Genomic DNA, 27794 nt, shown 5'->3' on the forward strand with positions numbered 1-27794 from the left:
TCAGAAAAGATTTACAAGGATGTTGCGAGGGTTATTTGAGCTACAGGGAGAGGCTGAACAGGCTGGGGCTGTTTTCCCTGGAGTATCGAGGCTGAGGGGTGACTTTATAGGGGTTTACAAAAACCATGAAGGATATGGAGAGGGTGAACAGCCAATGTCATTTCCGCAAGGTAGGGAGTCTAAAACGCGAGGGGTTTAGGTTTAATCTGAGAGGGGCAAGATTTAAAAGGGACTTCAGGGACAATTTTTTCACATGGAGACTGTTGAGTGTATGGAATGAGCTGCCAGAGGAAGTGGTGGAGGTTGGAACAATTACAACATTTAAAAGGCATCTGGATGGGTATATGAATAGGAAGGGTTTGGAGGGATATGGGCCAAGTGCTGGCAAATGGGCCTAGATTAGGTTGGGATATCTGGTCAGCATGGACAAGGTGGACTGAACGGCCTGTTTCCGTGCTGTACATCTCTATGACTGTACGACTCTAATAGCGAACATGGTTAAACCTTTCAGTTATTCAAATTAATCTGACAGTTTTTGCACAATTAGGTTTCTATGGAACTAGACCGACCAGTCTGACTAGGCTGTGTGAAACCTGCCAAACAAACAATTCAGAGAGACATGCGAATTATTGCAAGATTCGGGAACATGGTTTAATCATTCAGTCATTGCAAAGCATCAGTTCAAATAACTCAATGAATGTAATGCTCCAAAAAGCAAGGATTTTCTCGAAATGAATCAGTCACACAGGTTTGGAATGGGGTCTGAGTTAATTTGCAAAGAGCATTCAAACCCTCAATGAAATGTCTGCCTCCTTTTGTAATGGGAGAACAGTCTCAGTTGATTCCTCAGAAACATTATCCTTACAGAAGTGAAGGTGGGACGATATAGATTTGTATGAAGAGTAAATGATTGTGTGCCAAGTCAGATAGAGACAGGGTAATCCGGTTCTGGTGCTGCCTCACACTTGGTGCTGCAGCTCCCTCCTTTAGAAACCCAGCAGTGAAAGACCGACTGGGCCTGTCGCTGGGTCCCATCAGCGAGACACAGCACAAACCCGGTGGGGTTTTGGGTTGGACACTAAGCCGATTCTCGGGCTAGTGTCCAGGTGGGTCACCCCTGGTGGGGCCTGGAAGTGGAACTTCTGCAGCAGGGTGGTAAAGAACAGGAAAAGCTCCACTTTAGCCAGTGCCTCACCAACGCACACCCTCCGACCTGAAAAAGAACAGGGAACGGTCAGTACTTCACCCACACACACATATACACACACACACACACAGACACACACACATACACACACACACAGACACACACAGACACACAGACACTCAAACACAGACACACACACACACAGACACTCACACACACACAGACACACACGCACACACATACAGACACACAGAGACTCACACACAGATAGACACACAGACGCACACACACAAACACACACACAGACACGCAGACACACACACAGATACACACACACAGACACACACACACAGACACACAGACACACACACAGATACACACACACAGACACACATACACTCACACACAAACACAGACACACTCACACACACAAACACACACACTCACACACAGAGACACACACAGAGACACACACAGACACACCAATACACACAGACATGCAGACACACACACAGATACACACACACAGACACACACACACAGACACTCACACACAGACACACCAAGACACACAGACACACACAAACACACACACAGACACTCACACACACAGACACACTCACAGACACACAGGCACATACACACAGACACACCAATACACACAGACAGACACACACTCACACACAAACATACACACTCACACACAGACACACACACAGACCACACACACAGAGACAATCATACACACACAGACTCAGATCACACACACAGACACACACACACACTTACACATACAGATTCACACACACAGATACATACAGGCACTCACACACACAGACACACACACAGACACTCACACACACAGACACACTCACACATACACACAGACACACACACAGACATTCACATAGACAAACACACAGACACTCACACACACTCACAGACACACATACAGACACATACACACACACACAAACACACACAGACACACACACACTTACACACACACTCACACACGTACACTCACACAGACACACACACCAATACACACAGACCCACACTGAACCCCCCCCCACACACACACCACTCACACACAAACAGATACACAAACACACATACACACGCACAGACACATACACACACACACACACACACACACACACACACACAGTCCGTTCATAGACCACCATCTTCCAAACCCCCATCGCTGAAACCATCCCAATGGTCACCAACTGCAAGCAATTCCATTCCCACAGTGTGTCTCTCCATCCCCGTACTGACAGAACTCAAACAGCTGGGAGTACATTTGGCCCTTCAAGCTCTTTGCTCATTTAATAAGAACCTGGCTGATCTGCTCCCTCCACCCCACCTTCCCAAACCTTCCCCATTCCTATCCATTTAACTCAGATCCAATAACTTGGTCCTGAATCTACTCAATGACTGAACATCCACAGACCCTCAGGGCAGGGAATTCCAAAGACACACCCCAGTCTGAGTGAGAGAACATTGTCCTTCTCCCCATCCGAAATGGACACTCCTTTACTGTGAGGCTGTTCATTGAACAGAAAGGATGGAGTTTAATTCAGATAAATGCGAGGTGCTGCGTTTTGGGAAAGCAAATCTTAGCAGGACTTATACACTTATACACTTAAGGTCCTAGGGAGTGTTGTTGAACAAAGAGACCTTGGAGTGCAGGTTCATAACTCCTTGAAAGTGGAGTCGCAGGTAGATGGGATAGTGAAGAAGGCGCTTGGTATACTTTCCTTTATTGGTCAGAGTATTGAGTACAGGAGTTGGGAGGTCATGTTGTGGCTGCACAGGACCTTGGTGAGGCCACTGTTGGAATATTGCATGTAATTCTGGTCTCCTTCCTATCGGAAAGATGTTGTGAAATTTGAAAGGGTTCCGAAAAGATTTACAAGGATGTTGCCAGAATTGGAGGGTTTGAGCTATAGGGAGAGGCTGAATAGGCTGGGGCTGTTTTCCCAGGAGCGTCGGAGGCTGAGGGGTGACCTTATAGAGGTTTAAAAATTCTGAGGGGCTTGGATAGGATAAATAGGCAAAGTCTTTTCCCTGGGGTCGGGGAGTTCAGAACTAGAGGGCATAGGTTTAGGGTGAGAGGGGAAAGATATAAAAGAGACCTAAGGGGCAACTTTTTCACCCAGAGGGTGGTAAGTGCATGGAATGAGCTGCCAGATGATATGTTGGAGGCTGGTACAATTGCAACATTTAAGAAGCATTTGGATGGGTATATGAATAGGAAGGGTTTGGAGGGACATTGGCCAGGTGCTGGCAGGTGGGATTAGATTGGGTTGGGATATCTGGTCGGCATGGACGGGTTGGACCGAAGGGTCTGTTTCCATGCTGTACATCTCTATGACTCTATGACACATCCCCTCTCCAGGGCCTGAAGAATTATCCATATTTCAATGTCTTTAAGGAATAGAGCACCGAGACCCTGTTCCAGGAGTCAGCTCAGTGACTCTCTCTAAGGTAACCTTACCCTTCCTTGGGTGGAGAGACCAAAACTGTGACTGAGTGTGGTCCCACCAAACCCCTATGGGATCGCAGGACCTGTGGCACCTCCTGAGCTGAATTAATTGACATTACTGGTCATAGCCTTCGTATTTAACTTCCCTTTTCTTTATTCACTCATGGAACATGAACGTCACTGGCTGGGCCCAGCACTTACTGCCCATTCCCGATTTGTCCCGTTGAGAAGGTGATGGTGAACTGGCTTCTTGAAACTCTCCAGTCCCTCCGAGCCACTCACCATCCTGACCGTAAGACCACGAGAAATAAGAACTGGAGCAGACCATTCGGCCCCTCGAGACTGTTCTGCCATTCAATGGGATTATGGTTCATCCCACATTCTTCACATCCACTGTCCTACCCTTTCCATCTCCCCATTCCTTCAGTGTCACTGGCTCAGGATCGTGGAGTTCCCTCCGTAACAGCATTTGTCTACAGCACACGGACTGCAGCGGGTCAAGACACCAGCTAACCACCACCTTCTCAAGGGGTGACTCGGGGAACGGGCAATAAATACTGGGCCCAGCCAGTGACACCCACAGACCATGGATGAAGTAAGAGCCAAATGGGGGAGCTCAACCCATTGGGAAATTTTGGAACTCGCTCCCAGTTCAAATCAGAGCTGGCTCTCCACAGTCAGTTGCCTCACTTCAGAAATGGGAATATTTTAGTAACAGAACACACGGCCCCTTTTCCAACCGGTTACCTGCAGAGAAAGGCATGAAGGCTTCTCTCTTCACAAAATTCCCATCAGCATCCAGGAAGTGAGCCGGGTTAAACTGGTGGGGCTTTTCCCATTGGGTTTTATCGTACAGCACCGAGGTCAGTAAAGGAATAACGTACGTTCCCTGAAAAACACGGAAAGCCATTCTGAATGTGTTACTGTGCCTGTGTTTAATGGAGAGTGAGTCATGCAGGATGTGGAAAACCCAGTTTTCTCCCTGATCCTGTTAGTTTCACTAGACACCTCGGATTATAACCGGCTCCATCTTGTTGTCAAATGTAACGGCACATCCCCACGATTAAAGAAACTCAATTCCTAAAATCCAAATTGCTGCTTGGCCTGCAGTGGGACATATTTACTGGCAGTCGAGGCTGGGTAGATTAGTGCACAGGGCCCTGCTGCTTGCTGACAGAAGGAACACGTAAACAGATTGTACTGTTCAACTCAATAAAATAGGTGACTGCCTCTCTCCAGTTCACCCTTCAGGGTAATCATAGTCAACCTGCCCAGTTTTAAACTTAAACAGACCTTGGAAGTTAAGCGCCAGTCATCATTAACTGGTGCATTTGCTTTAGCCTCTGCTAATCAGAGTCTACTGGCCAACCAATCAGCACTCTCCTCTCATTCATTAACAATAATGTTACCCTTTTCATTGGCATCGTCCTGATGAGTGCAAAGTGTTTGTAACAGGATTGAGAGTCAGACGGCGCATTTTAACCACATTTTGAAAAAAGCATGTGTGAGGTGCGATTTGACGCATTTTAAAAAACACAAGTGTGAGGTGAGATTTAAAATCAAACCTCTTCCCACAGTTAGTGACTGGGTTTGGAATGTAGTACGGTCAAGGCAGGGTCACATGAGGCATTCAGGAGAGCACTTGATGATTATTTCAATAGGACCAATGGCTTATGGGGGAAAGGCAGACGTTTGGTTCTGTCAAAATGCTAAAGAGAGCTAGCACAGATGAGATGGGAGAAATGGCCTCATTTTTCACCGTTGAGGTTGTATGAGAACCTTCGATGAGATTTTTTAATAGCAATGTTTCCCTTCTAATTCAATTCCTGTATTTATTCAGAAAGTACCACAATATTATTACCATGGCGACAATGTTCCAAGTAGAACCCTCCTTCAGGACTGGGAGGGGGGTGTTGGTGGTGAGGGGAGCTGCAGATAAAGGGGGCGTATGTAGGGGAGGGTTTTGGGTAGGAATGGGCAGGGTGGCAAGGTAGGGATTGGTGAACACAGGTAGACGGTGTATCCTGATTGGCCGATGGGAAGAATGTATCTGGTTGGTGGCAGGGAGAAGTGGAAGTGAAGGGGAGGGGCTGGAAAGGGAGTCAGGGAATGGGAAGGGAGATTGTTTGAAATTGGAGAGCTCAATGGAGGCTGGAGGCTGCCCAGACAGACACTGATGGACATGTCGGAGATGGAACGGGAAAGGGAATTGAAATAGGCGATGGTTGGGAGGTCAGGTTGGCCAACTCCAAATAGACCCAACCCCAAGAACATCTCCCCCTGCTCACCCCTCTCTGCCCTCGGCAAAGACTGTTCTGTTTGCCAAACCATGGTTTGTACCACTCTCCCCACCAACTCACCCACCCCGATCCCCCAGGTACCTCCCCCTTCAACTGGAAAAGATGCAAAATCTGCCGGACAGTCCTTCCAGGTCAGACAGAGGTTCACCTGCCTCTCCTCCAACCGAGTTTACGGCATCAGGTGATCCCGATGTGGTCTTCTCTACATCGGGGAGACCAAACTTAAACTTAAGGAAAGGTCAACCGAGCATCTCAGCCGGGCCCACAGGGGCTGATCTGACCTCCCAGTCACCGCCCGTTTCAATTCCCCTTCCCATTCCCTCTCCAATATGATCATCCTCAGCCTCCTCCATTGCCAGACCACAAGTTGGAGGTACAGCACCTCATCTTCCACATAGCCAGTCTACGGCCCGGAGGACTCAACATTGAGTTCTCCAATTTCAAATAACCTCCCTCCCCATCCCCCGACTCCCTTCCCAGCCCCTCCTCCTCCCTTCCATTCCTCTGATCGACCCTTCCTTCCGGCTACCAACTGGATACATTTCTCCCATCGACCAACCAGAGCGTGCCCTCTCCCTGTGTTCACCTATTCCTACCTCACCACTCTGACCCCCATCCCCTACCCCACCCCCTCACCCCCACCGCCAGTCCCAAAGCAGGGTTCCACCCGAAACACCCACTTCCCCACCTCCTGGTGCTGCCTGACTTGCTATGTCCTCCCAGCCTCCTGTTTGTTAACTTTGGTTTCCAGTATCTGCAGTTTCTTTGGTCTCTCACAATGCTCCAAGTGGCACAAATTGTGAAAAGTAAGCCTTGTATCTCTGATACCTTTGGAAGGAAATACCCTCTGAAATGCGTGTCCTCGGTTGTCGAATGAGGAAGGTTCGTGGGGACAATGTTGGCAAACTCTGGATTTCGTGAATCACAGCCTCAGTGTAGGGCATGTGTCTCTGGTCTTCTGTTCTCGGGAATCGACCAGCTCCTATCACCCGATCGATTTCATCTTGAACTTTCCCTGAAATAGGCAAAAAGGTAAAGATCTTTGGATGGAGGGAAACAGTTTACTGCAGACTGAACTGAAGTGGAGAACTTTGTGTTGTTGAGTGACACGGAACGGGCTTGATCAGTTCCATTGCCAGTACATTCCCCTCTCAATACTTTGCTTCATCAACTCTGACAGGTACAAACATACAACTGCCCCAAACACGCAGCTGATGTGATACCACCCACTGTGTGCTAACTTCCAAGGTAAATCTTTATTGTTCACTACTGAGGACAATTTAGCAATCTATTTAAAATAATTCCATTCCATTATTCATATTTATTACCCTTGAAAAGGATCCGATTGAAAGTGCTTATTTGTCGAGCCCAAATTTCCACAAAAAACGTGCTGGACAGGGAACTCGGCAGGGGCTGGATTTCTAGGGACATTTTTAGGGCCACCCCAAGAGTATCCCCCTAAAGAGGTCAAATGTTTCAGGCACATGACAGATCCTGACCTGTGAATGGAGATGGTGTTGTCCAAAGACTCTGAGTTGCTCTTTTCTTTTCCCCAGTGCAGCGGGCAGTCTGATGCCAATGGCAGTAAGATCCAAAGTAGAACAAATCAATCCAAGTGACCCCCTCCCCACTTCAGAGACCTGTTTATTACGATAACTGTTCATCTCTTTCAGCACTTTCTGACACCAACCAACGGAGGTGTTTCTGATTGAGATGGCCAATATAGTGCTGAGCACAGAGCTGTTTCAGTATTGCTCTTGATGGTCACTGGGTTCCTGACTGACAATGTCTTGTCTTATTCTCAATCAGATTCTTACAGCGGTCAGTATTTTACCCCGATGGGAGGGTGGGTTTGAGCACCAGATGTAGATATGAAATGCCATGTGACAAGACACTCATGACAGGAACTAACCTCCCTCAGGGAACATAAAGGACTGACTAAAACAAAACAAACGAGAGTAGAGCCCAGGAACAGGCCCTTCGGCCCACCAAGACTGTGCTGACACGTGATGCCTTTCTAACTAAAACCCTTTTACCTCTACATGGTCAGTATCCCTCTATTCCCAGTCTGTTCCTCTATTGTTGAGATGCCTCTTAAACGTTACTATTGTCTCCGCCTCCACCACCTCCTCCAGGCACTTACCACCCTCTGGGTAAAAAAAACTTGGCTCTCATATTTTTGTTAAACTTACCCCTTTTTACCTTAAATTGATGTCACCCAGGAACTGTCATTAAGGACTCCATCTATCCATGCCTCTCATAATTTGTAAACATCGATCAGGTCACCCCTCATCCTTCGAAATTATAGTGAAAACAAACTGAGTTTTTCCACTGTCTCCTCATGGCTAATATCCTCTACACCAGGCAACATCCTGATCAACCATTTCTGAACCCTCTCCAAAGCCTCCCCAGAACTGTACACAATATTTCAAATGTGGCCTCACTGAAGTCCCACACCACTGCCACATGACTTGCTAATTTTTCATCCCCCATCCCTGATCAATGAAGGCAAGCACGCCCAGATGTCTTCTTGACCTCCCTATCAACTTGTGTTGTCACTTTCAGGGAACTGTGGACCTGCACACCAAATGCCTCTGTATGTTGGTGCTAAGAAGGTTTCTGCCATTTACTGTGTGCAGTACTTCCCTCCTGCATTAGATCTCCCGAAATGCCTCACCTTCCATTTGTCTGGATTAAACTCCATCTGCCATTTCTCCGCCCAACTCTCCAGCCAATCTCTATCCTGTTGTATCCTCTGACAATCCTCCTCACCATCCACAGCTCCCCTGAACTGTGTGTCATCCACAAACCTATCCATCAGGCCATGTCTGAATTCCCTCCCAATCATTTATATACATTACAAGCAACAAGATACAATTATACAACCAACAATATTATATTAGAATCAGATGCCATTTTAGACACAACCACCAAACTAACAAACACAGAGTGAAGGATTCCTTACTCTGGATTTCTGGGTAGTTTACCATCAGAAGAAGTCCCCAGCAGAGGGTAGTGGAGGTAGTCTCTGTGCCAGCAGCAAACAGGTCAGTGATTGTAACCACGATATCCTTTTTCTTACTCTCTAAATCTTCACCTCCCAGCTCCTTCAAGATAAAATGAAACAAAGGAGAGTGTGTCGCCTCCTTCAGGAAAATATCCAGCTCCGTAAATGTCTGAACGGATGTCCGTGTGCCTGAGGATAGTGATCCTTCCAGCCTCTGGTCATGAACGTCATGATGACAATGACAGATTTGGCAGATGGAATACGATGTAGGGAAACGGGAAGTGGAGGTACGGAGAAATACACTCATTCATGGTCAGGCTTTGGGGAGGCAATCGACTTCACCAATTTGAAGGTGGAGGGACAGGTCGAGAAGCCCTTTAAAGCAACTATCAAGCTTTTGTAGGACAGAATACGTACATCAGGAAGTTAACCCACACCGTTCTGTTTTATACACAAATATATATAAAAATCTGGTGAGGCCTCAGCTGGAATATTGCATCCACTTCTGGTGTCACACTTTCGGGAAAATGTCAATGATGGGGCATGGGTGCAGGACAGATTTACTGAAGGGGAGAAGATCAAGGGGAGATTCGATAGAGTTGTTGGAAATCATGAATGGGTTTGACTGGATAGGTAAGGAGAGATTGATTGCAGGAGCAGGGTGGGTCAGGGACCAGTCCAGTCGGAGGGGGCAACAAGGAGCACTCTACTGCAATGCGATGCTGAGTGACTGGAATTCCTGACACAGACACAAAGCTACGCTCACACGAGAGTCGGGGATATACTTGAAGGGAAATAAGTGACAGGACAGTGGAGAAAGAATAGGGGAGGTGGGATAGCTCTACCAGGGAGCAGCTATCAATATGGTGGGCCGAGTGACCTTCCCCTCTGCTGTATCACCCTCCAATTCTCTGAAGGAAAGTTGCCTCTCCTGTCTGAGTTCACCATTAGGTTTCAATCCACTCTGGGAGCACAGCAGAGATGAAGGGGCAGGACTTAATGAATGTGGGGTTTAAATTCATTAAAGAGATTGATTTTCCAGTCAAAATGAGAAGAGTGTGGCTCCGAAGCACTGAACAACAGATCCAGGTGTAATTTCAAGGGCAGTGTTCGGGGAAAATAATGTGTGAAGTAAGGACAGACCTCTCCTCAGTTATATTACTCATGAGACTTTCCATGTTGACTTTTGCAAGATTGAAGCTCACACACCATCAATGCTGTATTCTGGACACATTGAGCACCCACGTGATGTCATGAGCACTACGATAAGCTAAATAATCAGATACAGTGGGCGCTTGAAGCTACATATTCGTAGTTCCATCCAGAGACTAGGGGCAGCACTGAGCAACATGTTAACAAATGTTTAACACAGAATCTTCCTCCATCAAAACCCACAAAGTCCTGGTGTGGAGTCTGAAATCTGGGGAGATACCCCTTACCGCTGAAAAGGTGTGTCACTGTACTTGCTGATGCCTCAGAATTAAGGCCTCGTTGAATGTCTGGATACTGTTCTCGCTCAACGTCTCTTTGGCAGCTTTGAAGAAATCTTCAAAGATTTCATGCATCTTCACGAGATTTTGAATAATCTTCCTGCGGCTCGGAATCAGAAATCCCAGAGATGGGTAAGAATTGTACAGCTGGATTGGAACAAGAACATAAGGATCAGGCCTTTGGAGGATCCAGTGATCGCTCATCCACGGTCAGTGCAGCAACTACTTACCTTCAGTGATGCTCCATGGGAGAGAGGAGATTGTCATGGCAACCCCACCCTTCCTCTCCTCTCCTCAGTGCCCCCACCCCAACCCACAAACCCTCCAAATTTATAGTTTTAGTTTGAGTGCTTTAGCTCTCATCCAGAATGGGTGACCTGTCAGCTGTCACCTGTTATACATGGATTCCAAAAATCAGATACAGGTCAGACCAAGTAAGGACAGCAGATTTCCTCCAAATTAGTGCACCAGCTGGGCATTTCTTGCCAATTATATTCATCGTTTTACTCTTAAATTCAGATTTGTATTGTTAAATTGAATTGAAATTCCGCCATCCACCACAGCAGGATTTGAACCCAGCTCCCCCAGGTTGATGTCACTTGCATCATTTTCCTTCAGGTGGGAAGCTGAGGGAATCACATCTCTTGAAAGCAATACCCCTGCCCGCCACCCACCCACCTCCCCCCCCCCCCCCCACCACCCCCTCTCCGTATCAAGAGTCTGGGAGAATGATTCCAGTTCGGGGAATCTTTCTGTGATTCTATAAACTGCCTCATTTCATTCTAAATGAGTTCAGAAAACTCAAAACGGTGACAACACGTTCAGTGTCAGGCCAGGTTAATTTTGTCAGTGCTGAAGGAGGGCCATTGGACCTCCTGAGTCTTTCTCTCCACAGAGGCTACCAGACCTCCTGGGTCTTTCCAGCAACTTCCCAACCATTTTCTGATTGCCAGCACTCCCATAGTTCTTTGCTTAATTTTAAAATAGTTTTCCACATTTATTTTCTCACTAAAAGTTTTCCAATTTAGCCCATGTAAGCCTGTCGCACATATCAGCATTTATGACTGAGACACAATGTTAGCGAGAGTCTTCAACCCGTAACAAGTCAGGTGTGGAAATAGTCACGCACACCAAATTGCAAATGACCTCAACAATCAGCCTGAGTACATTACCACAAAACAACAATTACATGTATTGGAGCTGTTCCCAATAGTCTCGTGTTCTCATTAGCCATGTTTGTTAGATGGATAAATACTTCATTGTTATAATCAAAACGGTCTCCAAATATGATGGAAGAGATGATATTGCTCACAGCCAAATACATATTCTGTGCAGTTTCAAAAGGCTGACCTGTGAATAAACACAGAATTCCATTACAAACAGGCCTCTAAACAGTAATAATACTTCAGTCATTGTCATCTTTTACAAAGCACAAGTTACTCATATAAAACAAAGAACAGTGGAGGCTGCAAATCTGAAACAACAACAGAAATTGCTGGAGAAACTCAGCACATCTTGGAGCATTCCTGGAGAGAAAGCAGAGTTAGTGTTTTAACAAACAACAGTACATTACTGGAACAGACCCTTCGGCCCATCGAGCCTGTACCGATGCATGAAACCTTTCTGAACTAAAACCCTTCTGTCTCCACACGCTCCATATCCCTCTATTCCCTGCCCCTTCAGAAATCTGACCAGTTCCCTATTCAATGTTCCTGTTCTGAAGAAGGGAACTCAAAAGGTTAACGCTGTTTTCTCTCCCACAGTTACAGCCCGACCTGCTGAGTTTTGTCAGAATTGGGAAGACAGAAGATTAATCAGGAAGCAGGAAGTCAAAATTGCAGCTTTTCGATGAGTCATAGTCATAGAGGTGTACAGCGTGGAAATAGACCATTCGATCCAATTCATCTATGGCAACCAGATGGTCTAAATTAATCCAGTGCCTTTTGCCAGCACTTGGCCCATATCCCTCTCAATCCTTCCTATTCATACACATATCCAGATGAATTTTAAATGTTGTAACCATATCAGTCTCCACCACTTCCTCTGGCAGCACATTCCATACATGTACCATCCTTTACATGAAAATGTTGCCCCTTTTAGGCGTCCATTATATCTTTCCCATCTCACCCTACACCTATGCTCTCTAGTTCTGGGCTCCCCCACCCCAGCGAAAAGGCCTTGTCTATTTACCTGATCCATGCCTCTCATGATTTTATAAACCTCTATGAGGTCACCCCTCAGCCTCCGACACTCCAGGGAAAACAGCCCTAGCCTATTCAGCCTCTCCCTGTAACTCAAACCCTCCAGCCCTGGCAACATCCGTGTGAACCTTTTCTACACCATTTCACATTTCACAACATCCTTCCTCGAGGAGGGAGACCTGAATTGCACAAAATCTTCCAAACGTGGCCTAGCCAATGTCCTGTCCAACATGGCTTCCCAACTCCTATACTCAATGCTCTTACCAATAAAGAAAAGCATACTAAATGCCTTCTTCACTCTCCTAACTGCCTGTAACTCCACTTTCAAGGAACTGTGAACCTGCACTCCTTGGTCTCTTTGTTCAGCAACACTCCCGAGGACCTTACCATTAAGTGCATAATTCCTGTCTGATTTACCTTTCTAAAATACAACATCTCGCATTATTTAAATTAACCTCTATTTGCCACTCTTCATCCACTGGCCCATCTCGCCAAGATCCTGTAGTACTCTGAGATAACCTTCTTTGCTGTCTGCAACACCTACAATTTTGATGTCATCTGCAAACATACCAACCATACTTCCTGTGTTCACATCCAAATCATTTATATAAATGATAAAAATTAATGAACCCAGGCACTGATCCTTGTGGCACTCCACTGCTCATAGGCCTCCAGTCTGAAAAGCAACCCTCCACCACCATCCTCTGTCTTCTACCTTTGAGCCAGTTCTATATCCAAATGGCCAGTTCTCTCTATATTCCATGTGATCTAACCTTGCTAACCAGTCTACCATGTGGAACATTGTTGAATGCCTTACGGAAGTCCATTTGGATCACATCCACCACTCTGCCCACATCAATCCTCTTAGTTACAAGCAATTACTTTGAAGGCGACATACCGCCTTGTTACATTAGAGCCAGTCTAGCTACTAAAAACTTGGGGCTACATTTCCCTGAGAGCCCATCACCTTCTACATTTTCCAAAACAACATACTTGTTTGAGATGGGAATAGCCACAGGAGACTGCTGCACTATCTGCCTACCTTTCCTGGAGTTAACCTATTGACCTGACTGTCTGTGCAGTTTTTCTCCCTTCCTGAAACTGCCATCCACCACACCCCTAGCTCCTGTAAATTCCTCATTTCCTTAACCTGCCACTCTCACCAATCCATGCAATCCGATAGAATTCGCAAACAACACACTTCCTGCAGATGTAATCATCAGTAACTTGGAAACTCTTCCCAATCTCCCACATCCAACAGGAAGAGCACATGACTCGACTAAAGGCCACATTTTCACCTTAATCGACAGACGCAGAAAATAGCCCAGTCCTACCGCTCAAAAAAGGATAATTCAGTCCCTATGTTTTATATCGGTAAGGTTTATTGAAGAGAGAGATCTCAATAAAAACATATAATCAAAAAGTACCCATTGTACTCACTGTTGGAGATTTACCAAAAACCACAGTAAGGTTACACTTTAAAGCGAGCCACTTCGCTGCTCCCCTGTTGTGAGATCCCCACATGGTTTCTCAAAGGGCAGCTTCGAATTTAAGTGTTTGTACATTTTCTTTCAGAATGAACTCCAATGTCCAGATACATTTGTTACTAAACAGAAAAATCATACAGCTCTGAAGGGTCTTTGCTGGGTCAGACAGCTGTCCAGGGTCACTGCTGGGTCACACAGCTGTACAGGGTCACTGCTGGGTCACACAGCTGTCCAGGGTCACTGCTGGGTCACACAGCTGTACAGGGTCACTGCTGGGTCACACAGCTGTACAGGGTCACTGCTGGGTCACACAGCTGTGCAGGGTCACTGCTGTCTCACACAGCTGTCCAGGGTCACTGCTGGGTCACACAGCTGTGCAGGGCCATTGCTGGGTCACACAACTGCACAGGGTCATTGCTGGGTCACATAGCTGTCCAGGGTGACTGCTGGGTCACACAGCTGTGCAGGGTCATTGCTGTCTCACACAGCTGTACAGGGTCACTGCTGGGTCACACAGCTGTGCAGGGCCATTGCTGGGTCACACAGCTGTACAGGGCCATTGCTGGGTCTCATAGCTGTCCAGGGTCACTGCTGGGTCACACAGCTGTACAGGGTCACTGCTGGGTCACACAGCTGTGCAGGGTCACTGCTGTCTCACACAGCTGTCCAGGGTCACTGCTGGGTCACACAGCTGTGCAGGGCCATTGCTGGGTCACACAACTGTACAGGGTCATTGCTGGGTCACATAGCTGTCCAGGGTGACTGCTGGGTCACACAGCTGTGCAGAGTCATTGCTGTCTCACACAGCTGTACAGGGTCACTGCTGGGTCACACAGCTGTGCAGGGCCATTGCTGGGTCACACAGCTGTACAGGGCCATTGCTGGGTCTCATAGCTGTCCAGGGTCACTGCTGGGTCACACAGCTGTACAAGGTCACTGCTGGGTCACACAGCTGTGCAGGGTCACTGCTGGGTCACAGCTGTACAGGGTCATTCCTGTGTAACTCAGTTGTGCACATTCAGTGCTGGGTCACACAGCTGTACAGGGTCATTCCTGTGTAACTCAGTTGTGCACATTCACTGCTGGGTCACACAGCTGAACAGGGTCATTGCTGTGTAACTCAGTTGTGCACATTCACTGCTGGGTCACACAGCTGTACAGGGTCATTGCTGTGTAACTCAGTTGTGCACATTCACTGCTGGGTCACACAGCTGTACAGGGTCATTCCTGTGTAACTCAGTTGTGCACATTCACTGTTGGGTCATACAGCTGTACAGGGTCATTGCTGTGTAACTCAGTTGTGCACATTCACTGCTGGGTCATACAGCTGAACAGGGTCATTGCTGTGTAACTCAGTTGTGCTCCAAAGATTCAAGGAAATCATCTCCGACGCTGAAATATCTCCAATATGGAGCAGCTGTTACAGCCACAATTTTTTCCCGTCCTCCACCTCAGGTTACACAGAATCCTTCAGCTTAAAATGACTTGGCAGCGGTGGGACTCAAACCTCCATCTCTGAAGAGACTGGAGTGTGGGAGGAAGAAATGTATCATTGTTTAACATCACTGAATCAAACTCCTGGAATTCCCTCCATTAGGACATTGTGGGTCAACCTACAGCATGTGAACTGGAATTGTTCAGGTAGACAGCTCACCATCTCCTTCTCAAGAGGCAACTAGACACGGGCAAAATGTTGCTGGCAATCAGCAGTGCCAATGCCATGTGTAAAGGTTTGAACACATAGCATGGTCTCAATTCTCACACTGGCTGAGATTGCTATAAAGGTCCCACCTTTTCAATCTCACCCCTCACCTGAGGCATGTTTAAGGTTAAACTCAGTACCAGTCATGTCTACTCAGTGAGAGGGAGGGACGACGGTGATTTCACCTGTCAATTATGTCACACCAAGTCGAGGAGGAACAAACAGATCTTAGGGGTGGAATGGACCAATGGCTTGAACAAACAAATGCCTAAATTGACCCAAGAGTTGGGAAGAACGTGAGATAGGCTGTTAATACACCATCGCACCTAACTTTTAGCAACCATCGTCCACACTGAAGGAATGGAAGTAATTCAGTAAGCTTTGTGCAGGAGCAGACAACCAGACACAGACCATGTTGTGTCTGTGCTTACACACCAGAGTCTGGACTCAAATTACCTTCAAACTCCCTTCCCACTGCACCACTGTCACACCCTGTTGTGTCCTGTGAGAATCGGTGTGCACGACTAGCCCACATTTTAAAATAAGAAATCTCACAAGGAGGCTTTGTATTGTCTCCAAGTTGTATTGGGACCTGGAACCAGAAGGCCCCCAATGGGCCACCCCAACAGTGACTGACCTGGGAGCCTCACCACGGCCATAGCTCAGCAAGTCTAGGTACCTCGATACCCACATCTCTGCCGTATACATGAGAGTCTTTGTCACCAACACGTGGAGGCGATGGTCAAAGGACCAAAGTGGCAGAGTCTCTGCTGATCAGGCAGGACCGAGTTAAACTGAGGGGAAGAATACTTCTGAATCTTCACAGCAGCAGCAGCAGCATTGGTATGTGGATGCTGCCCTGGAACATTCTCTTGAAGTTGGTGTTGGGATCTTTTACTCAAGTGAAAATCTTTTCTGTAGATGCCAATTTCGAGGGAACCATGAATCCCAGCATGTCATGTCCCACCAAGCACTCACCCTTGTGACTCTCAAACACATTAACAAGAAAGCTGGCCTCTTCACTGATCCTGTCTTCAATGGATTTCTTGCCCATGCCAAAGCCTCGGAGAGCTGAGATCACAAACTTTCGGTTCTCCCGCCACAACTTCCCGTCACTGAATACAACACCTGAAAGTGAGACACGAAAAGCTGATCAAATATTGTACACAGGTTCTGCTGTGAGTGCTGCCAAACCCCAGGTTTCTAACACCCTTTCCTTTCCTGAGAATTACACCATTCTACAACCAAGAGGAAGGTCATTGTATCCATGAGTGCTCTTTGGGGGAGTGAGCCCATTGGCCTGACTTCACAAAATTCCTCTTGATGTTGTCATTCTCAATTCCCCTTTGGATGTTCCTGTTGACCCTGCCTCTAGAACCATCCCAGGTACTGCATCCCAGATGAGAATGAGAGCCGTAAAACCAAATCTCATCTTCCCTCTGATTGGTTTTTGTAACCAAGCAGCCTCTTTTGATGTAGTCTGCCCAATTCTGGCCTCCCTGTTACAGGGAGCACATAGGCTGCAACGTTTTTCACTGGAGCGTATGAGGTTGAGGGGTGACCTTGCAGAGGTTTATAAAGTCATGAGGGACATGGATAAGGTGAATGGCAGGTGTCTTTTCCCCCGGGATGGAGGATTTCAAGGCAAGGGGCATATTCTTTAAATGTGAGTAGAAAGGTTTTAAAAAAGACATGGGGGCAGTTGTTTTATACAGAGTGCGGTTTGTGTGTGGAATGAACTTCCAGTGGAAGTGGTAGAAGTGGATATAGTTATAATGTTTCAAAGACATTTGGGTAAGTACATGAATAAGAAATGTTTGGAGGAATGTAGACCAAGCACAGCCAAGTGAGATTAGTTTAGTTTGGGATTACGTTCAGCATGGACTGGTTAGACCGAAGGGTCTGTTTCAGTGCTTTATGACTCCGTGACTCTATAATAATCCTCCCAATTTCAGTGTTTGTCAGTTCATATTTAAGATTGTCCCACAGTAAAATGTGCCCTTTTTATTTGTTGATTTAATATTGAACAGCTCGAATATATCACGTGAAGATTAATGTTCTGATGCTTGAGCAACATTTATGGAGTTAGATGAATTGTTGATGAAGGGGATTGTCCCAGGTATTCAATGACTCCCATTATATTGAGGGAGGTGAGGAAGAAGTGCAGTACCTTGAGACAGCAGGGTATTGGCAATCGGCCAATTGACAGCAAATAAAAAGTAGGAAGGTAACAGGGTCTGACTACCAACCCAGCAGCTTAACCAAGGGAGGGCTGTGAGGTCTGTTAGCAGCTCGGGATCTGATCCCTGCCATTTAATATGACAGCAGGAAGCTCGAGCGTATTGGGGTTTTGGATGAGATGTCAAAGTTGCACAATGTATTTACGTGTATGTGTAAATGCAATGATTTTAATTGCGAGTAGGCCTCCTCTCACGCAGCACAAGTTTTGGTTGACATTACTTTGGTATTTTCTAGCACATTGCAAGGTAACATATTGACAGAATGTGTATTTCTTCAGCAAAACTAAAGAGGTTATGTTGAAATTTAATAAAATGCTTGTTTGGCTTCAAGTGGAGCATTGTATTCAATTCTGAGCGCCACATTGTTGGGAAATGCTTGAGCGAGGGTCGCCATCAGATGAATGATCGATGATCGCTTGGAAAAGAGAAGGATGTGTGAGGTTTTGGATGGAGATATCCAAGATCATAAGGGATCTAGTCAGAGTAGATGAAGAGACACTGTTTCCCATTGGCTGGAGTACTGAGAATCAGATGGCACAGAGCTCATAGCATTGGCAAAAGAAACAAAGAGGGTTTGTGGAAAGACACATTGATTGGTGATAATCAGAAGTGCCTGATCAATGGAAATTCAATGGAAGTTTTCAAAAAAGATTTGAATAAGTGCCTGACAAGGGAAAGGCTTTTCAGGGGTGCAGGGAAAGGGCAGGGGAGCAGGACCAGTTCAGTTGTAATCACTGATAAACATTGGCCTAACCCAGGATTATTGGGAATGAGAAGCTTGGGTATTTATAAATTGAGGGAAGTAGTGGCTCAAAGGCTACAGTTCAATTCCGGAACATTTTGTGTCCACCACTTTGTGTCCAACACTTTGACCACCATGATCGGGTGAGCTGAGTTGAAGATGGAAATGACCAAAGAGTAACCCAGAGATGAAAGAGGGAAATTACCAGTTCGAAATGAAACTGCGTCATATATCGGTAAGTGTGGCCTCCCACTGAATTGATCAGCGTGATTCACAAGAGCGTCTTTCACTGCATCGTAACCAGTCAACACCACTGCCTTCAGTGGGCCGAGCTCCACTGAAAATACACTTCCATATTTCTCTGCGAGCTAACAAAGAGAGATTTATTTTATTAAGGTTTCATTTCTAGTCAGCTGTAGCACAAGAAAGGGGCAAAAAAATGAAGGAAAGAATATTATTCCCCAATTCCTAAGAATTTGATGCCCATCTGTATTTTCCCTTCAGAAGGTGGTCGTGAGCTGCCTTCTTGACCCACTGCAGTGCAGGTGGGTAAACCTTCAATGGTGTTGGGAAAGGAATTCCAGAATGTTGAACATAGGAACAGAAGGAGGCCATTCAGCCCCTCAAGCTCCCTCCACAACTCAATGACATCATGGATGACCTTTGGCCGAACTCCATGTTCCTGCCTTTGGCCCATATCCCCTCATGGCTTTGCTTCATAAAAATGTATCTACCTCAAGTTTAAAACTAATAACAGATCCCACACCCACTGCTATTTGTGGAAGAGAGTTCAAAACCTCCACCACCCTTTCCAACATCTCCCTCCCGAACGATCTGGCGCAGACTGTGTCCCTTAGTTGAGAATCTCCAAACATTGCAAGTAGTTTATCTTTAGCCACCCTTTTCCTGTTAATAATACAGTCATAGAGTCATAGAGCTGTACAGCATGGAAACAGACCCTTCGGTCCAACCTGTCCATGCCGACCAGGTATCCCAACCCAATATAGTCCCACCTGCCAGCACCCGGCCCATATCCCTCCAAACCCTTCCTATTCATATACCCATCCAAATGTCTTTTAAATGTTGCAATTGTACCAGCCTCCACCACATCCTCTGGCAGCTCATTCCATGCACGTACTACCCTCTGTGTGAAAAGGTTGCCCCTTAAGTCTTTTTTAAATCTTTCCCCTCTCACCCTAAACCTATGCCCTCTAGTTCTGGACTTCCCAACCCCAGGGAAAAGACCTTGTCTATTTATCCTATCCATACCCCTCATAATTTTGTAAACCTCTATAAGGTCACCCCTCAGCCTCCGACGGTCCAGGGAAAACAACCCCAGCCTGTTCAGCCTCTCCCTACAGCTCAAATCCTCAAACCCTGGCAATATCCTTGTAAATCTTTTCTGAACCCTTTCAAGTTTCACAGCATCTTTCCAATAGGAAGGAGACCAGAATTGCACGCAATATTCCAACAGTGGCCTAACCAATGTCCTGTACAGCCGCAACATGACCTCCCAACTCCTGTACTCAATACTCTGACCAATAACGGAAAGCATACCAAACGCCTTCTTCACTATCATATCTACCTGCGACTCCACTTTCAAGGAGCTATGAACCTGCACTCCAAGGTCTCTTTGTTCAGCAACACTGCCCAGAACCTTCCCATTAAGTGTATAATTCCTGATAAGATTTGCTTTCCCAAAATGCAGCATCTCGCATTTATCTGAATTAAACTCCATATGCCACTTCTCAGCCCATTGGCCCATCTGGTCCAGATCCTGTTGTAATCTAAGGTAACCCTCTTTGCTGTCCACTACACCTCCAAATTTGGTGTCATCTGCAAACTTACTAACTGTACCTCTTATGCTCACATCCAAATCATTTATGTAAATGACAAAAAGTAGAGGACCCAGCATCGATCCTTGTGGCACTCCACTGGTCACAGGCCTCCAGTCTGAAAAACAACCCTCCACCACCACCCTCTGTCTTCTAACTTTAAGCCAGTTCTGTATCCAAATGGCTAGTTCTCTCTGTATTCCATGACATCTAACCTTGCTAATCAGTCTCCCATGGGGGACCTTGTCACACGCCTTACTGCTGCTCTGCCCTCATCAATCTTCTTTGTTACTTCTTCAAAAAACATCTTTTAGGTTTTGATCAGATCACCCGTAATCCTTCTAAACTTAAGAGAAAACCGGCCTTATTTGTATTATCTCTCCTCATAGCCTAACCCAGGAAGTATTATTCCTGTAAACCTCCATTGTGCTCGCTCCAAAGGCATTCCATCCTTCCTGAGGTGTGGAGCCCAGACCTGCTGACAGTGCTCCACGTGGGCTCTGACCAGAGTCCTGTCTAACTGCAGCATAACTTCTGCAAATGCGGCAGAGGCAGAGGAATTGGGAGAATGGGATGGAGTTCTGGCAGGATACTGGGTTGGAGGAGGTGTAGTCCAGGTACTTATGGGATTTATGGGAAACATCCGTCTGGAGATTGTCACTGGAGATAGAAATGGTGAGGTCAAGGAAGGGGAGGCATCTGTCCAAGATGGACCAAATGAATTTGAGGGTGGGGTTGAAGTTGTGGGTGAAGTCAACGAACAGCTCCAGTTCAGCCTGAGAGCAGGACACTGCACCGATGCAGTCATCAATGTAATGGTGGAAGAGTTAAGGCACAGTGCCTGTGTAAGTACTGAAGAGGGACTGTTCGATATAGCCAACAAAGAGACAGGTGTAGCTGTGGCCCATCCGGGTGCCCATGGACACCTCCTCGATTTGGAGGAAATGGGAGGAGTTAAAGGAAAGGTTATTCAGGGTGAGGACCAGTTCAGCGAGGTGGAGGAGGGTATTGGTGGAGGGGGGACTGGATGGGACTGCTGGACAGGAAGAGGCGGAGAGCCTGGAGGGCATTCTTGTGGGGTATGGATGTAAATAAGGGCAGCACGTTCAGAGAGAAGATCAAGCGCTGGGGGCCAGGGAACTGGACGTTGCTGAAGAGATGGAGGGCGTGGTTAGTGTCACGGATGTCGGTGGGAAATGTCTGAACCAAGGGGGAGAGGCTGGAGTCGAGGTAGGACAAAATGAGCTTGGTGAGGCAAGAGCATACGCTCACATATATACGCACCCTCTCACAGACTTATCCCTCATTACATTCTCTTACAGATACTCACACCCCCACATGCACACACACACTCAGTCTCACCTGCATGCACACACATATAAGTTTGTGAGGTGAGTTTGTACTTGCAGTGTTCCATTTTATTTTGCTCATACATGGCAAAATCCATGTAAGATTCTGTAAGTGCCACTTTAAAAATAAGATCAGTCCCTCCTACAGATCCACACATTCACACAGACCCTCTCTCATACACAAGCTCTATCTCATGTGGGATATAAGTACTGTTACTTCTGCAATCATAATTACTTATGCAAGGTAAATGAACTCACACCAGTGTGTAATTGTTTCAGCCAAGAGCTGAGTCAACAAGAATGAAAACTATGTGAAGGAAATACATAATTGTTTTTGTATTAGCTAAAATGTGCATGCAAGAATGAAATGTGCCTCCAAACAATCATAGATGTTACAGACAAATAGTTAAGGTGCTGTGAGGGGAGGGGCTTAAGCTGGATATGCCTGGACAAACAGCAGTTACAAGCATCTGTTTCCCGTTTCTGCAAAAACAAGGACAAACCACAATCAAGAAGTCATGAGGTCATAAGATCATGACAAGATGGTAGTGAAGGAGGATATACCTAACAATGGACCACAGCAGGATGTGGTCAAACGGCCTTGTGAGGCCAGAAACAAACATTTTGTCACAGACAGGGTCGGATAAGGCAAGAGATGAACAACAGTAATGGGTGCCGGTCTTAGGGAAGTGGGAGATGTAAACAGGGAGGAGCAATGGGATGAAAGAATACGAATCAAATTACATAAATGTTGTGTCCTAGTTGAATTCAGTGTGTGTGTGTCCCTGCCTTGTGGACAGTGGATACCACACCCTCTTGCAAGAGTGAAATAAATGACACTACTGATTCAGATCTTGTCTCAGACTGAAATTATTGAAGTGAATGAGCTTTGTTTCTCACACCCATTACACTCTCTCACAGATATTCACACCCCCACATGCACACACACACAAGTCTCCCCTGCATACACACACATATAAGTTTGTGGGGTGAATTTGTACTTGAAGAGTTACATTTTATTTTGGTCAAAAATTGATTGAATCCATGTCAAGTTCTGAACACTGGGGATGCAGATAGATTTTATTCAGGTTTTGAAGCTCCTTGGATGCTGCCTGAACTGCTGTGCTCTTCCAGCACCACCGATCCAGAATCTGGTTTCCAGCATCTGCAGTCATTGTTCTTACCTCGTTGATTTTAATCTTACTGCGAATCCTCTTACTGCGAATCTGAGCTGAGATGGCACCTATTGTTTAAGATATCTTGAGAATGTAACATTTGAAAAGTTCTGGGAATTACATATGAAGACCTGAAAAAGGTGAAAGACTGGATCTATATTTGTTTAATATGACACTCCATGACACTGCAATCCTGTTGCTATAAATCCTGTGTCTTATGAATCTGCTCCACAACCACCTGATACAGAAGCAGCCCTATTGGCTGGTGTTGTGGGAGTTTTAACTTTGTCCGCCCCAATCCAACACTGACTCCTCCAAACCATGCCATATCTCCCAAGTCCCAAATTCCTTAGAGCTGTTGCTTTCCCAATCCTCCCCCTGCAACCCTGCTCCACCCCATTCCCAACCTTGGGCCCCCCTCTGGTGGTATGGACCCTTGCACTTTAAATTGCATTGGGAAGCGGTGATTTTATTTGCAAACCAAAAAGGAAAATCAGTCCTCATTTTGTTCATGATTATTGGCCTGAATTTTAAGACTTTTTTTCTGTTCCTTTGTGACACGTATTTGCTGGGCACTTGGCTCTGGGATATTCCTCAAAGGAACACTCACTCTCACAAACCAGTCCCTTCCCTTTGCACTGACCTCACTTCGGTTTTGGATCAGGTTTTTGATCAGGACATGAATTCAGGTGTTTTCCTGAACTTTCACAATGACAATATCTGGTTATAATGGCCTGAAATACAAAATCCAGGGATTTTCAATTCTCCCAGATCTTCTTCCATCATTTTATATCGACCCCCTCTATGCTTTAAATATCTGGTTGTAAGGATCTGATAAGCTCTCAAATAGGCTTCAGGATTCAGACCAAATCCAGCACGATAAGAGGCCATTCGGTCCATCGTCCGGTGTCACTCTCGCTTTACTGTCACATGTTAATTAAATTGAACATTTCCCAGATTGGTCACTCTCTGAGGTGCCATAACTTTGCAATTGCTTTGTTTTTTTTCTGCATCCCGTTCTGTTTAGAATTAAAGTCCGACCAGAGATCAGAGACTCTCAGAACACAGTCCCCAGGGCTAACAGATTCCTCGATCAGGGATGACGGATCTGCTTTGGTTTGTGTCTCTCTCGGTCTCTGTGAGCTTCTCCTTGGGAGCTGTTCCTTCACACCGCCCCATCCCTCAGACATTCCCCCCGTGAAGGATTCTCACTTACCCCCATGAGAGACCAGTCCAGACTCTTGGGGTCCAGTTGGTGTAGGTTTCCGATCAGAGGAAGCGGGGTCGGTCCGGGAGGGAAATTCCTGGGAACTCTCCGCCGAATTACAGACACGACCAGGAAGAGAAAGAGGGCCAGCAGCGTTAGGGCCACGGTGTAGTCTGTGGGGAAGAGCTTGAGGAGAGCCATTGTGTCAGAGTGCTCAGACACCAGTGATGTTAGAGTGTGTTATATCCTTCATTCCAGTCCCCCACTGGCAAAGAACAGCCTCTTTTACCTGATTTGTCTCACTGAGTGTTTTTAAGCCCCACCTTCCCTGGGAAATTCCAATAAACATTTGGGTACACAGTAACCTGAGCTTCTTGGCACAGAAACGGTGCTGCCCTCTCTTGTAGTCCCACAGCAGGCCAGGCAACATCAGGAGGTGGAGAGGGGAACGTTTCAGGTGTAACCCTTTTCCAGGACAAGGCGTGGGTACTCAGGGTGGGGTGCAGATAAAGGGGGTGGCGAGGGCAGGGTGGTGAGGTGGGGATAGATGAAGACAGGTAGAGGGTACGACCCAGTTGGTCAATGGGAGGAATGAATCCAGTTGGTGGCAGGGAGCAGTGGAAGGGATGGGGGAGGGGCTGGGAAGGGAGTCGAGGGATGGGGAGGGAGGTTATTCGAAATTAGTTAACTCAATGTTGAGTCCTCCAGGCTGGAGGCTGTCCAGAGGAAGATGAGGTGTTGTTCCTCCAATTTGCTGTTGGGTTCATTGTGGTAGTGGAGGAGACAAAGGCTGGTCGTGTTGGAAAGGGAGTGGGAAGGGGAATTAAAATGGGAGGTCTGGTCAGTCCCTGCGGTCCCACCTGAGATGCTCAGTGAACCATTCCCTACGTTTAGGTTTGGTCTCCCCGATGTCGAGTGGTGCAAACCAAGGGCTGCTGAAGGAAATGGGCCTTGTGAAAGGCAGAGGGTGGTGTGTGGGGGGGTGGGGTCTAGTTGGAGTTGGTGGAAGTGTTTAAGGAGGATGCATTGGATGTGGAGACTGGTGGGGTGACAGGTGAGGACACGAGTGACTCTGTCTTTATTGCATTGGGGTGTGGGGTGTTTAGAGCCATGGAACTGGAATAGAGGTGGTGCAGCAGAGGGCTTCTGGATGACAAGAGGGAGGAAAAACTCATTGTTCAAAATAACCTCCTGTACCATTCCCTGACTCCCTTCCCAGCCCACCCCGCCCCCTCCCTTCCACTCCTCTCTGCCACCCACTGGATTCACTCCTTCCATTCACCAACCAGGTCATACCCTCTACCTGTCTTCACCTATTCCCCACTTCACTACCCTGCCCCCGCCACCCCCTTTACCTGCAGGTCCCCTCCCACCCCCACCCCCAGTCCTGAAGAAGGGTTACACCTGAAATGTGGACTTCTCCCCCTCCTGATGTTGCCTGGCCTGCTGTGTTCTTCCAGCCTCCTACCTGACTATTTTGGATTCCAGTATCTGCAGTGTTTTTGTCTCTGACTTGTCGTTCCACATTGAAGAACAGCAGGAATCCACTTCGGGAGAGAGAGGTGTGTCAATTCCAGAGCTGCTCATTTGAACCAAAGTCTCTTGTCCCACAGTCCTGTCATTTTCTTCAGAGTTGCTCATGCCCCTGCTCTGTTGCACTTAAAGTTCAAGGTTTACTTAAAAGTGTTAAGCAAATACAGTTTGGATTTGTTAGCATTACAACACCAGTGTTTGACTCGTGTGTGATGTTTCGTAACTTTTGGCTGAAGAAAAATGAAAAACAGTTTGTGAATTTTTGCCAATTTGGAATGCCTCCTGGTCCCACAATCAGTCCCAGCTTGTTTGATGAGGCTGCTCCTGCCCTGCCAATTTATACAGGGCTCTGCAATACTTAACACAGTAAATCCAAAATGCGGATGTGAAATTGGCTTCCCATCATGTAGCAGTGATATCCCTGTTTTTGTGGAGGTCATGGCTGGGTTCGCGTTCATAGGTGTTACCTCTTTGTGAAACTGAATATGTAGTTAAAGTTTGGCATGTGGGATGAACTGCAAGAGGAAGTGGTAAATGCAGATAGAGTCACAGCATTTAAAAGACATTTGGACAGGTACATGCATAGGGAAAGGGTTAAAGGGTCAAATCCAAGCAAATGGGATTAGTTCAGTTTGGGAAACTTTGTCAGAATGGAGAGGTTGGACCAAAGGGTCTGTTTCATAGAACATAGAACAGTACAGCACAGTACAGGCCCTTCAGCCCTCGATGTTGTACCAGCCTTTTATCCTATTCTAAGATCAAGCTAACCAACATACACAGCATTGTAATATCTTCCATGTGTATATCCAAGAGTCACTTAAATGTCCTTTATGTATCTGACCCTACTACCACTGCTGGCAGTGCATTCCACACCTCCACCACACTCTGTGTAAAGAACCTACCTCTGACATCTCCCCTAAAACTCTCTCCAATTGTCTGAAAATTATGCCCCCTTGTGACAGACATTTCTGCCATGGGAAAAAAATTCCTGCTACTCACTCGTTCAAGGCACCTCTAATCCTCCTTCACTCAAATGAGAAATGCCTCAGCTCCTTCAACCTTTCTTCAAAAAAATAACCCTCCAGTCCAGGCAGCATCCTGGTAAATCTCCTCTGCACCCTTTCTAAAGCTTCCACATCCTTCCTATAATGAAACAACCAGAACTGAACACAATATTCCAAGGGCTTTATAGAGTTGCAGGGAGAAAGTGAGGACTGCAGATGCTGGAGATCAAAGCCAAAAAATGTGTTGCTGGAAAAGCACAGCAGGTCAGGCAGCATCCAAGGAGCAGTAGAATAGATGTTTCGGGCATAAGCCCTTCTTCAGGAATCACCTCGCAACTCTTAAACTCAATCCCTCTGCTAATGAAAGTCAACGCACCATATGACTTCTTAACAACCCTATCAACTTGGGTGGCAACTTTGAGGGATCTATATACATGGACCCCAAGATCCCTCTGTTCCTCCACATTGCCAAGAATCCTGCCTTTAACCCTGTATTCTGCATTCAAATTCAACCTTCCAAAGTGAATGACTCCACACTTGTCCAGGTTGAACTCCATCTGCCACTTAATAGCCCAGTTCTGCATCCTGTCACTGTCCCATTGCAACCTACAACAACCCTCCATACTATCCACAACTCCATCAAACTTTGTGTGATTGGCAAACTTACTTACCCTTCCACTTTGTCATCCAAGTCATTTGTAAAAATCACAAAGAGCAGAGGTCCCAGAACCAATCCCTGTGGAACACCACTGATCACTGAGCTCCAGGCTGAATACTTTCCATCTACTACCACCCTCTTTTTTCTATGGACCAGCCAATTCTGTATCCAGACAGCCAGAATTCCCCATGCCTCATGCCTGCTTGTTTTCTGAATGAGCATACCT

The 27794-nt window shown here is 46.5% G+C and overlaps 1 pseudogene; it reads right to left on the minus strand.

The window, feature by feature from the left end:
• Positions 1-604: 604 nt before the first annotated feature.
• Positions 605-24638, minus strand: LOC140455378 (cytochrome P450 2K1-like; annotated as a pseudogene).
• Positions 24639-27794: the final 3156 nt, after the last annotated feature.

Source organism: Chiloscyllium punctatum, chromosome 30 (genome assembly GCF_047496795.1).
Source record: "Chiloscyllium punctatum isolate Juve2018m chromosome 30, sChiPun1.3, whole genome shotgun sequence".
In the NCBI taxonomy this organism is placed as follows: Eukaryota; Metazoa; Chordata; class Chondrichthyes; order Orectolobiformes; family Hemiscylliidae; genus Chiloscyllium; species Chiloscyllium punctatum.